Source organism: Vulpes lagopus, chromosome 19 (assembly GCF_018345385.1).
Source record: "Vulpes lagopus strain Blue_001 chromosome 19, ASM1834538v1, whole genome shotgun sequence".
Classification (NCBI taxonomy): Eukaryota; Metazoa; Chordata; class Mammalia; order Carnivora; family Canidae; genus Vulpes; species Vulpes lagopus.
The window spans coordinates 11,254,361-11,267,051 of NC_054842.1; the positions used below are offsets into that span (position 1 = coordinate 11,254,361).

A 12,691-nucleotide genomic window follows, 5' to 3' on the forward strand; every position below is an offset into this window, starting at 1 on the left:
TCATTGGAAACTGATTTATCATATGGATTGGGAAGGAATCCAAATCCATTACTCTTTCAGGTAGATAACCACTTGCCTGGTACTAACTAAAAAGGCACTTCTAAAACTAAGTGTGAAAGAGGAAGAGTAAAATAACAAATATGTGGCAAAATATGATTCAAAAGCAACTGATCCCTAAATTACCTCCCCTACCCAATGAATCTAGGTGACTGTCACTGTACTTGTACCCAGACACTTACTGAAATCTGGAGGTTTATTCTCCAGAGAAAGTAAAACAGGATATTTCTAGACTGGGAGAAAGTAGACCAAATCAACAAGACCACTGCCTAAGTGCAAACAGGGAGAGACTAAATGAGTTCCCACTAGGGCTTCCAGCCCCCTTCCCCACACAGGCTCCTAGGATTCTGTCAGCCAGGTCCCTGCTTTCCAGCTGACGACTAGAATGTTCTTTATGCTCTTTAGCAAAACTAGCCCAAGACAAACATATCAGAAATATTAATGCTGAAGTTTCACATTTAAAAATGCCTACACAGACGATCTTAGTGTGACACTCAAAGTCAAGAAAATCTGTCTATGCACTGAGAACTTCTAAAACAGGTTGTCATTCCTTCAACTCTTAACTATGACCAGACCAAACACTGCCACTTATCTGCAGGTATGATTTTGCTTGACATTATATATTTGCTAATATTCATCTGTATGTACTCTTTTTAATTGTTGTATAGTATTCCAGTATATGGACCTATCACAATTTATTCACTGCTGATGGATGTTGGAGCTGTTTCAATTTATGAATAGTGTTAAGAATATCTTATGTTGGCACATGTAAGCATTTCTATTGGGTCTACACCTGTAAGCAAAATTGCTGGATCACAAAGCATTCCTAGATTCAGTTCAGTAGACACAGCTGATGATCAGTTTTCCCAAAGTGATTATTAGGAAAATTTACACTCCAAGAGGCAAACATAAGAATCATAGTTTCTCTACATTTTTGCCAAAATCTGCATGATCAGGCTCTATAATTAGAGCCATTCTGGTGGGTATCCATTGGTATGTCATCATAATCCAACTGAATTTTCCTGATGACTAACAAGGTTATGCATCTTTTTGTGTGTTAAATGGCCACTTGGAAAAGACTTTTGTAAACTTCCTGTTTAAGTCTTGTGTTCATTTTTAATTAAATTAATTTTTTAATTTTATTTTATTATTTTAATTAATTAATTTTTAATGGTAGGACTATGATTTATTAAACTGTGTCTTAGTAAAGGCGCTGGGGCTTGCCCATGGTGCTCTTGATGTATAAAGCCCAGACATTTTGCCGATTCTTCTTGAGCAATGACACTAGGAAATTGACAGCTAAGTGGATGCTGTACACAAGCTCATCATCTATCATCTTCACGTGGCCAACAGCCACTGCCAGACATAGCATCTTCTTCATCTGGAATTTGATGGTGGACTTCACTTCATCCACTTTGGCCACCATGTTCTCACTGTGGGTCAGCAAGGAAGGGAACTTGCCAGATTTATTCAGGCCTGGACCCAGGATTCGTGGGATCTGCTTGATCAGAGATTCTGAAGCCAAAAAGGCAACATACTTCTTGGCCAACTTCTTGACTAGTTTCTTTTTTTATTCTTGTTGAGTTTCTTCAGCACCTCAATGTCCATGTGGGGAATATCCAGTGCCTTGGCCTCATCACAGTGCTGCTGTTCCCCCAAAACACACACGGAGAACTTAGGGCAGGGGGCGGACTTAAGCCTCACAGTGCCCGAGAAATGTTTGTCCTTCTGAGGGTCATAGTTCTTCAGGCTGATCTGCAGCTCCACCATCTCCAGAAACTTCCGGCACTTGCACTGGTTCCCGTGCAGGACCTCCCACACAACCTTGTACAGGGTGTCGCGGGAGACTTCGCTGCTCATGGTAGCTCTCGCTACAGTAACCGGAAAAGAGAGCCCTTTTTTTAAAAAGATTTTTTTTCTTATTATTTGAGACAGACAGAAAACAAGCAGGGAGAAGGACCAGAGGGAGAGGGAGAAGCAGGCTCCCCACTGAGCAGGGAGTGTGATGTGGGGCTCCATCCCAAGTGGAGATCACGACCTGAGCCAAAGGCAGACACTTAACTGAGCCACCCAGGTACCCTCTGTGTTCATTTTCCTATTGGGTAATCCCCTTTCAGTTCTTTAGATATTGTAATTAAGAGCCCATTGTTGATTATATGTATGTCTTATCTTGTTATTCTCTTAATGATGTCTTTTGATGAACAGAAGTTCCTAATTTTAAGGTAATCTAATCTACCAGTGTTTTCCTTCCTGATAGTGCTTTTGTGTCCTATTAAAAAATCTTGGTCTACTCCAAGGTCATGAAGATATTTGCTATCTATTGGAAGCTTTATTGTTTAAGTAACATTTTTATATTATACATGCAATCTACCAGAATTGACATTTTTGTACAGTGTAACTTAATACACTCTATAAACTGATATCCAAAATAATCCAGCACCATCTATTGTAAAAACCATCTCCCACTGCCTTCCCCCTATCTCTTCTGTTCTTCTCCATGTTTTCTATCCTATCTCTCTATCCGGACCCCCACACACACACACTTCAGCAGATTAATTCTCTCTTCAGCTGTGTCTAATCCACTGAACTCCTACTTTCAGTTATTTAATTTTTCAGTTCTGGAATCTCCATTTTTATCCACTGTTATCTTGTGGTTTTTGTTTTTTGTTTTTGTCATATTATCTTATCTCCTCATAGGCCTGATTACTTTCTATTGAGAGTTAGATTCTATACATGAAAACTGGAAGAATATTTTGAGGCCTAGGATTAGACTTTACCAGACAGGATTTAAGCTTGCATCTGGAAGGCAGTTGGTGTATCAATGAGGATCACCTGAATCCACTCAGAGATTGAGATGATTCAAAAGTGGGCTTCTTTCCTTGTTCCAGGAAATCCTTTATATAAATAACAAGCAGTCCAGAGACAGAAAACAGAGAAGGTATAAATGTTTATCTACTGGAAATCAGGAGAGCAAAAAGAAATCCTGCCAAAATTCACAGAGTATCAAAAAAGCAAATTAACTCTTGTCTGTAAGCAATTGATTTTTCCTCAGCATTTAAATTTTGTTACAAAATGTAATAATGTTTTACCTAACTTTCATAGCTTGAAAAATCTCTTTTTATAAGGCAAAAACTACTCAAATAGTTTCTCAACACTAGCACAGACTTTTAACACATAAGAAAATATCCATTCCCTCTGCTGGGAGAAATAAAAAACTGATGGGATCCATAACAATATTAAACTAACTCTAAAATGACACTCCATTTCTTTGTGCTCTCCCCAGCGCCTTCCCATTACAGGATGTGTTTACACAGGCTATTGTAGGATAGACTGACTTTACTGACAAGGGAACATTATCTCCTAAAAGAATTCACATTCTATGAAGAAAATAAAATGTGGGAACATTTGAGTGTAGTGTCCATAAACACTTTACAGTTGCTCTACAACAAAACTGTAAATGGTATTTCTTAGGCATTCTACAAAGAGATCAAGTTTAAAGGATCAACACTCTGAACTATAATCCAAGTAAACCACAAATAAGTAAGATCCACTTCTCTTCCCCTCCCCCATTACCTTTAATAGAATTATTTCTGCCCAGGACATGTCTGCTTCCCAATCTACTGCCTGCCCCCCATTTCCTTCTATTTACCACTATGATTCATTCCCACTAATGTGACCACAATTTCTTTACTCCCATCTCCCAAGGAATCTTTATGCTCATTCCACACACACATCTACCTTTATGCTTCCCTCATCTGCCTCATGCTGTACCACTAGGCTTCTATAGCTAAACTTGACATGCCCTAAATTCATTCATATCTCCAGTACTTACATCAGTGCAGTACCTTTAGTAAAATGAGCTCAATGAGTACAAGGATAATGATATTCATTTATTCATTCAACTTATTCATTCATTACAGTGTCCACTACGTGCTCAGCACTGAGGATATGGATCATGGAATATACATTTGAGTGGGAAGAAGACAATTAACAAATAAATAACTACAAGATACTTTACATGGTGATAAGTCCTAAAAGAAAGTTAAAGAAGAGTAAAACAATTAGTTCCTTGCCAGAGAAGACATCTCTGACAGGATGACATTTAAGCAGAGAGCAGAAGGAGTGAAGAAATGAGCAACGTGGAGGCCAGCATAAAATGTTCCAGGCCGTTGGGAAGGCACATGCAACATCCCAAAAGCAAGCATGTGCTTAGTGTGTTGATGTGGCTGGAGCACAGCGAAAGAAAAGATCAGAGAGACAGACTCTAGATCTTGTAAGACATTAGAGGCCATGGTAAGAAACTTGAATTTCACTCTCAATGAGAAGGAATGGCATGATCTGCTTGTGGGTTAAAGACAGCGCTCTGGATACTGTGAGAAGGACAGATTACTCAAACGTAAAGAAGAAATACCAGTTAAGAGGCGACCGTAATTGCTCAAATGAGAAATTGTATTGGCTTTGATGGGGATGGCAGCGTGTAAATGGTGTCAATTGATGAGATTCTAGGTATTTTAAAGTACAAATAATTAGATTTGCTATTGCTTAGATGCAAGATGTGAAAGAGAAAAGCCAGGAATAACTCCATGTAACTAAACAACTGGGAATAACTCTATGTAATTAAACAACTGAGAATAGCAGAGCTGCCATTTATTGAAAGGGGTAGAGACCAATGGAATTGCAAGTCTGGACAAGTGTAGATATCAACAAAAACATATGTTACTCAGAGATTTGGGATGGAATAACTAGATAATACTACTGAGCGTGTTGAGTGTTATTGAGATGGTAGAGTCTGGGAGTGGAGATGGAGTTGGAAAGCAGGTCTGGTTGGTACATATTAACTTGAAGATTCCTCTTAGGCATGCCACTGAACATTGAACACTTGGCGATCATATAAGCCGGGAGTGGGAAGAGGTCATTTAAGGTGCCTATCTGCAGATAAAAGGTTTTGAAGCCACTGGATTGGATGATCACCTCAGGACAATAATGAGAGGGAAACAAGGAGGGCCAGGAATGAAGTAGAGTGGGGAGAATCAGCTAAGAGAGCCTGAGGTGGAAAGAAAACAAGGATTGTCTGTTAAGTTCATACTGTGAGCTCTATAACTACAAAGGTAAATTCTAGGTCCAGGTGGCAAGTTGAACCCAAGTATTTTACTTCCCATGTTTTCATCTTCCCACAGGAAGTCCACTGTAGCCCTAAAAACAGGAAACTGTATCACCATTCACAGCCAGAGCCTTGAAAGAATTTCCTAAAGATGATGGTGCAGGTACAAGTGCAGCAAGGGAAGGCCCAAGTGCCCAGAATAGAAAACCTGCTTGGGGAAGTGGGGGAAAGCCCAGTAGTACACTAAACTCTAAATGGCAGGGGAAAAAGACATAGAGGCTGACAAGGGGAAGTAAGTTTCTCAACCCTATGAATGACTCTTAAAGGAACTGCATACCAGCCAACTTGGCACAAAGGCCATGCTAACTAAAAGGAGAAGGAACACAGAGTTTTGTAAAAAGGAAGGAAACATTTATCTTTGTCTTTACATCAAGGTAAGTGTGCTCTTTAACCTGCTCACCTGTTTTCCACATCTCCCCACCTCCCTCCCCTCTAGTAACCAGCAGTTTGTTCTCTATAGTTAGGAGTCTGGTTTCTTGGTTTGTCTCTTTTTTTAATTTGCTCCTTTGTTGTTCTTAAATTCCATGAGTGAAATCATATGGTATTTGTCTTTCACTGGCTGACTTGACTCAGCATTATACTTTCTAGCTCCATCTACACTGTAGCAAATGGTGATATTCCATTCTTTTTATGGCTGAATAATATTCCAGTGTGTGTGTGTACACCACATCTTCTTTATCCATCATCAGTCGATGGACACTTGGGCTGCTTCCACAGTTTGGCTATTATAAATAATGGTACGATAAATATGGGGGTGCATGCATCCATACCAGTTAGTGTTTTTGCATTTTTTGGGTAAATAGCCAGTAGTGTGATTATTCGATTGTAGGGTAATTCTATTTTTAATTTTTTGAGGAACCTCCATACCATTTCCCACAGTGGCTACACTGTGGTTGCATCCCCACCAACAGTGCCCAAAGTTTTCTTTTTCTGCACATTCTCAATAACACCTGTTGTTTATTGTGCTCTTGATTTTAGCCATTCTGACAGAATGGCTAAATGTTCCAAAACATGGAACCCAGACACAAATTAGGTAGCTGAGTGAAGTGACCGTTCATTGTAGTCTGTATTTGTTCACTGTAGTTTTGATTGCATTTCCCTAATGATGGGCAATGGTGAGCATCTTTTCATGTGACTATTGCTCATTTGGATATCTTCTTTGGAGAAATGTCTGTTCATGTCTTTCATCCACTTTTTAATTGGATTATTTGTTTTTGGGGTATTGTTTTGAGCTGTATTAGTTCTTTTTATATCTTGGATACTATTTATCAGCTATGTCCTATGAACAATTCTTAAAGGAACCACATACCAGCAAACCTGGTACAAGGGCCATGCTAACAAAAAGGAGGAGGAGCACAAGATTGTGGGAAGGAAATTTTTTAAAACAAAGGAATGACTCGATGAAAAGTGGCATATTAAAGACTATTAATCTGGTAGTGGCAGGAAGGATGAGAAAGGGAGTAAACCAGACAGGCAATTAGATGTGACATGTGTACAAGTGGAAGATAAACAGAAAGGAACTCAAGAAGAACAGACTGCCTGGAAATGGTGCAAATAGGAGACAAGATTCCCATAATCTATTCCTGAGAGAATGGCACCTACACACTGTGGGAAGGTGATTAGATAGGTTTTAAAAATGGAGAAGACACACACTTGTTTTAATTTAATCCATGCCCTTCCTTGAAGATGCCTGCACTCCCTGACCACCTTTAGAACCTCCCAGCCCTGGGACATCTCCACTCCCTTCAAGTTCTGCTGCATTCACTGTGCCCATCAAAAGCATTGCTCCATTGTCTGTTTCTACTGTGGATCTTCCCACACTACTGCCATATGTTGCAAACTGGGGATATCCATCTCATTCAGATTCATCCTAGACAACTTCACAATTGGTTCCTTGCTGCAGCTGTATAGTATTTCCAGAGAACCAAAACACTTTACGTTGCTTCACTACACACTAAGCCCATTTTTTACCTATATACTGCACATTCTTGAACTCATAATTGGTGTGTTCCCTCATACAGCAAAAATTTGTATTTTAAATAGGAGATGCATTTTTCTCCCATCTCCTTGTCAGAACACTCAGCAAAGCATCCAATTTAAAAATTCTGTTTATAATTAAAGCTACTGTCTCTCAATTTAGGGTAGCCAGGTAATAAATGGTGTTTTGGCCCAAATTCAAATTGCATCCACCAAACATATCTACACACCTAATCAGTGATTATTTCTTCAGTTCCTAAATTTATAACTGGAACAGACAAACTCAGCAACTAGCAGAATCCATTCACTGGCTATCTGATCTGTGCTGTGAGTGCTATTATGATCAGAAAGGATACGTGGCAGTGTCTGGCATGTCCTCTAATAACAAGATAGTAAGCCATACCAGCAGAAAACCAAACCACAGAAATTATACCAACAGCAAAAAACTGAAAGGTGCAGAGGTGATAAAATCTATTATGTCCCCATTTAAACTTCCTAGTTGGCCAGTGCAGAATCTTAGAAAATGACTATGATAGATCTTGAATGACTCAAGGTTATCCAAAATATGAACCGGCTGTGACTCCAGCTGCAGCTGGGATTTAAGATTTAGTATCCGTACTGGAACAAATCAACACAGCCCTGGAATTGTAGTTGCTCCTGCCCTGACAAAGGCTCTTTTCTGTTATCAGTGTGGAAGAACCACCAGCATGCATCTGCTTTTACTTATCAGAGTAAACAGTAAATGTTCACTGCCTTGCCTTTGAGTTATGCCATGGATTCTGCTCTCAGCCATTAAACAGTTTGCAAAGACCTAGATCATCTTGATGCCTACCCAACACCACACTTGTATGCTACTTTGTGGATATGAAGCTGATTGGACCTGAGGAACAGTTAGCAGCAGGTACTTCTGTTGGCTTAGTAAGACATATGAGAGATGGCTAAATCCCATAAAAAAATCCATGGGCCTAATAGTCCTCAGTGAAGTTTCTGGGGCTCACTGGTCTAGAGCATGTTGGGGAATCCCTCCAAGTCAAAAACAAGTTATTGCGTCTTCTACGGACTATGACCAAAAGAGTGGGGTTTTGTGAACTTAGAAAGCAAAATATACCATCTTTGAATGTGTTCTTCATAACTAATTTTCTGAGCAATCCATTTAAAAACTTGCTAGTTTTGAGCAGGGTTGGTGTGAATAAGGGCTGTGCTGCACTTCCAACCTGCAGTGTGAGCTACTCTGCCACTCAGGCCTCATGACCTAACACAGCAAGTGATACTCTGAGTGTCTGTGGTACACAGTGGTGATAGAGGGAGCCCCAGGGAAGCACCAACAATATATGCATGGATTACAACACACATATTTAGGGATTCTATGGTCTGAAGGGTTGTATACAACCAAAATACACATGTTGGAATCCTAACACCCAATGTGATGGTGTTAGAAAGTGACTAGGTCATCTTTGGGAGGTGATTAGGTCATGAAGGTAGAGCCCTCATGAATGGAATTAGGCACTTATAAAAGATCCCAAAGAGGTCCTTAGTTCCTTCCTCCATGTGAGGATACAAAGTCTGTGACTGGAAGCCTCATCCAACCATGCTGGCACCCTGCTGTCACATTTCTAGCCTCCACAACCATGTTTCTGTTGTTTATAAGCTACCCAGACTTTGGTATCTTGTTATAGCAACCCAAACAGACTAAGGAGTTTTAGAGCAAAGCCACATGCTCACCCGCAGATTACTAATCTTTTGAGAAACAGCTCCTGATAGAGAATGAATGCATGACTACTGACACCAAATTATCACATCATCTGAGTTACCTTTCACTACCTGTATCATTAACCTGAAACACCAAGCCACTAGGTTGGGCATGCAGAGCAGTAATCAAGTAGATTGATCAGTATAAGAGACTGAGCTGGAACGGGGCCAGAATGTACTAGTAAGCTGCATAATTAGGTAGCTGAGATTCCTCTGACAAACACTCTTCTGATTCCCCCCCTTACCCCTGCTTCTTAATCTTGATTAAGAATTATCTATGACCAACTGACAGAAGAGAAAAAGCATTGAGCCACTCAATGGTTTGGTACAACATGCTGGCACCAAACTGAAGTACACTGCTGCAGTTTACAGACCGAATTGCAGGGGTTCCTAAAAAGGAAATCCTCCCCAGTTGGTAGAGCTTCAAATACATTTTGTTGTATTACATTTTTAAATTGAGATATAGCTACAAGTACAGATGCACACTGATTCATAGGCACTAGCTAACAGCCTAGGAGGATGGTCAGGGACTTAGAACAAGATCTAAAGACTGATAACAAGTGCCGAGAAAGGGGTATGTGGGGAGATGTCTCTGAATAGGCATAACACACGAAGACATCTCTGTACCATGTAGATGCCTTCAATGGGCATCCATGTCAGAAGAGGCTCTCAATAATCAGGTAGACAAGATAACTTGTTCTGCAAATGTCATTCATGACTCTCCAGCCACCCCAGGACTCGCTCATGCAAGGCCCATATGCAAAATGGCCAAGATGGCAACAGTGGAGGCTGTGCACGGGCTCAGCAAAAGAAATGCTCATCAACCATGACCTGGATATTGCCACTCCAGCCAACAAGAGAAGCCAATGCTGAGCCACCAGATTGGCCCCATTTCCTGGGGAGACCAACCAGTCATCTAGCAACAAGTAGGTTTATGGCAGAGGCAGTGAACTCTCCTTAATGGAATAGTTACATATCCTGGATACAGATTTGTTTTTCCTGCCCATAAGTGTCTGCCAGTGGCACCAAGCATGGATTAAAGAAATGCCTTATTTACCATACTGATAATCAATATAATACTACATCTGACCTGGGAACTTATTAAGAGCAAAAGAAGTGTGGTAATGTGTTCAAGTTTAATTCACCCATCTCAGCAAGCACCCCTCTAGCCAGGAGCCCCTGGCTTGGCTAAAAGGAGGAACGGCCTACTGGCAATTCATCATGGTGCAGCTGGGAAATAATGCAATAAAAAATTATGTTCTGGGGGTGCCTGGGTAGCTCAGTTGGTTAAGCGTCTGCCTTTAGCTCAGGTCATGATCCCAGAGTCCCAGGATCAAGACCTGCATCAGGCTCCCTGCTCCATGGCAAGTCTGCTTCTCCCTCTGCTCCTCACCCAGCTTGTGCTATCTCGAATAAATAAAATCTTTACCAAAAGAAAAAAAAGGAGTGAAAGAAGGAAAGAAAGAAAAAGAAAACAAGCTAGCTTGTGTCCTGTCTTACAGCATTTCACAGGATTTCTTACTTCCCATCTCTATGACCCTGAGGCTCTGCTAGATTGGTTCCAAAGAAGGAAAGTTCCCACCAGAGGACACAACAATCCATTTTAGGTAATAAAGAGGGTTACTCTATTGGTTAAAAGTGAGTGGTCATGATTACATTGTAGACAGGGGCAACTAGAACCAGGGGATTCTGTAAAGAGCCTCTAGGCAATTCCATAATAACTAAAGTTAATGAAAATCTCAGCAAGCAAGAAAAGGTAGGCTCACTGAGGATTCATATCTTTCAGGTAGTTGACATGGTCAGAAAAGTACAAACCTGTGATGCAAGTTTATTTATAACAGTGTAACTACTGATTCAAAGGGATTCCTGACAAACATTTTTAAATGCCCTCAAAAAGGTAGCTTCACCACCTGGTTAAAAGCTGTCCTGTCCTTTAATCTGTACTTTCAATATAAGACAGTGGTGTTTTCTTTCCCTTAATATGACATTATGATGGGTAGAAATAGTGTTTGGTTATCATTTTAATTTGTATTTCTTTGATTCCTTGAGGCCAACTATCTGTATCTTTATGAATCTCTTTACAGTATATGGGTTAACTCTTTGTTATATATGATGCTGCATTTTAGATTTAAATATTTATAAATAAAATTTTGCGCTAACAAAATCTGAATTTGGGGAGTATATAAAAGTTTCTAATCTATATATAGTCAAACCATCAGTATTTCCTTTTATGGTTTCTTTCATTGCTTTTCTACTCAGAAGTTATTTTTGTCCATATTTAAACATATTTTCTTCCAGCTGTTTATAGTTCCTTTTTGGTATATAATTCTTTAATCCATCTGGAATTGGCTTTTGTATGGGGTGAGCAAAGAAAAATTTTCCCACACAGTTAACCAATTATACAGAATAAATGTTTCTTTAAAAAAAAAAAAAAGCCTTCAAGATCAAAGCAGACTTTTTCTTCATTTCACTAATTACCATATTAATAGTAAGCTATGAGGAAAGGGGAGGGGGAAAAAAGAAAACCTTGAAGAAAATATGATCCATCAGGAGCCACTGAAATTTCAGGCTCACAGAGCAAATCTATACAATGAGCTTACAAGACTCCTCATCCTCTGAAAGGGTTATCATTTCTAGAGACACATAAGATCCTATTTTATCACCTGTCATATTCAATATAAGTATGAAACCATTTGGAGAAATAGGTGAACAGTTTGGGGCCATCATATAATTTTTATCTGATCCTGACAGCTCAATTTCACTGCCTGTCATGCTAGATAGATTTGAAAGCTGACATCATAGAAAGTGTGCTGATATTTAATCCATAAAAGGCCAATGGTGATGACAGAAAGCAGGAAAAAATATCTACATAATGTAGCAAAGGTTATCATGGGCTATTTCTTTTTTGTATATTTTTTTATTGGAGTTCGATTTGCCAACATATAGTATAACACCCAGTGCTCATCCCGTCAAGTGCCCCCCTTATCATGGGTTCTTGATGTGAGGTTTCCAGTTCTCAGTCAGATGGGCAGCATCTTGGTTAGTTCAAAATTCTAGCTGCTAGTGGAGTTCCAGGGGACAGGTAAGGAAGGAAGAACAATTTTGCATATAAACTCATCTCTAAGAATTTTAATACCTAACCTTTTGCATACATTTATATTTAACCTTGCATTTTATAGACACCCTAATAGAATACCTAGGCTGCAAAGCACAAAACAATAAATACCAACTATTTTCCATACTTTGGCTGTGTTTCTGGGAGTAACACATTCATAAACTTAATTTACAAAGTTGAAACAAAATTTAAGCTTTGACTACCTTAAAGACTCCCTTAATCCTTCAAAATCACCTGGAGCCTATTGCTAACATTTTTTTTCTTCCTTAGATTTTAAATACAGGACTGAAACATTCTTACTATAATAAGGTTAAAATAAAAATTGGGATCCCTGGGTGGCGCAGCGGTTTGGCGCCTGCCTTTGGCCCAGGGCGCGATCCTGGGGACCCGGGATCGAATCCCACGTCGGGCTCCCGGTGCATGGAGCCTGCTTCTCCCTCTGCCTGTGTCTCTGCCTCTCTCTCTCTCTGTGTGTGACTATCATAAATAAATAAAATTTAAAAAAAAAAAATTTAAAAAAAAAAATGAATAAAAATAAGAAACAATTTCCTGAATAAAAATAACAATCTCCCTATCCCACACCCTTCCCCCTGATATAATCCACTTGGTATTATACTTCACTGGTTTTTCTT

General features: G+C 39.6%; 1 protein-coding gene and 1 pseudogene across 1 annotated transcript in view; both read right to left on the minus strand.

Annotated features, from left to right (window-relative positions):
* The window catches only part of ULK4 (unc-51 like kinase 4), a 595,478-nt gene that overhangs the window by 389,038 nt on the left and 193,749 nt on the right, over positions 1–12,691 (minus strand). The window lies entirely within an intron of this gene.
* Positions 1,259–1,917, minus strand: LOC121479132 (annotated as a pseudogene).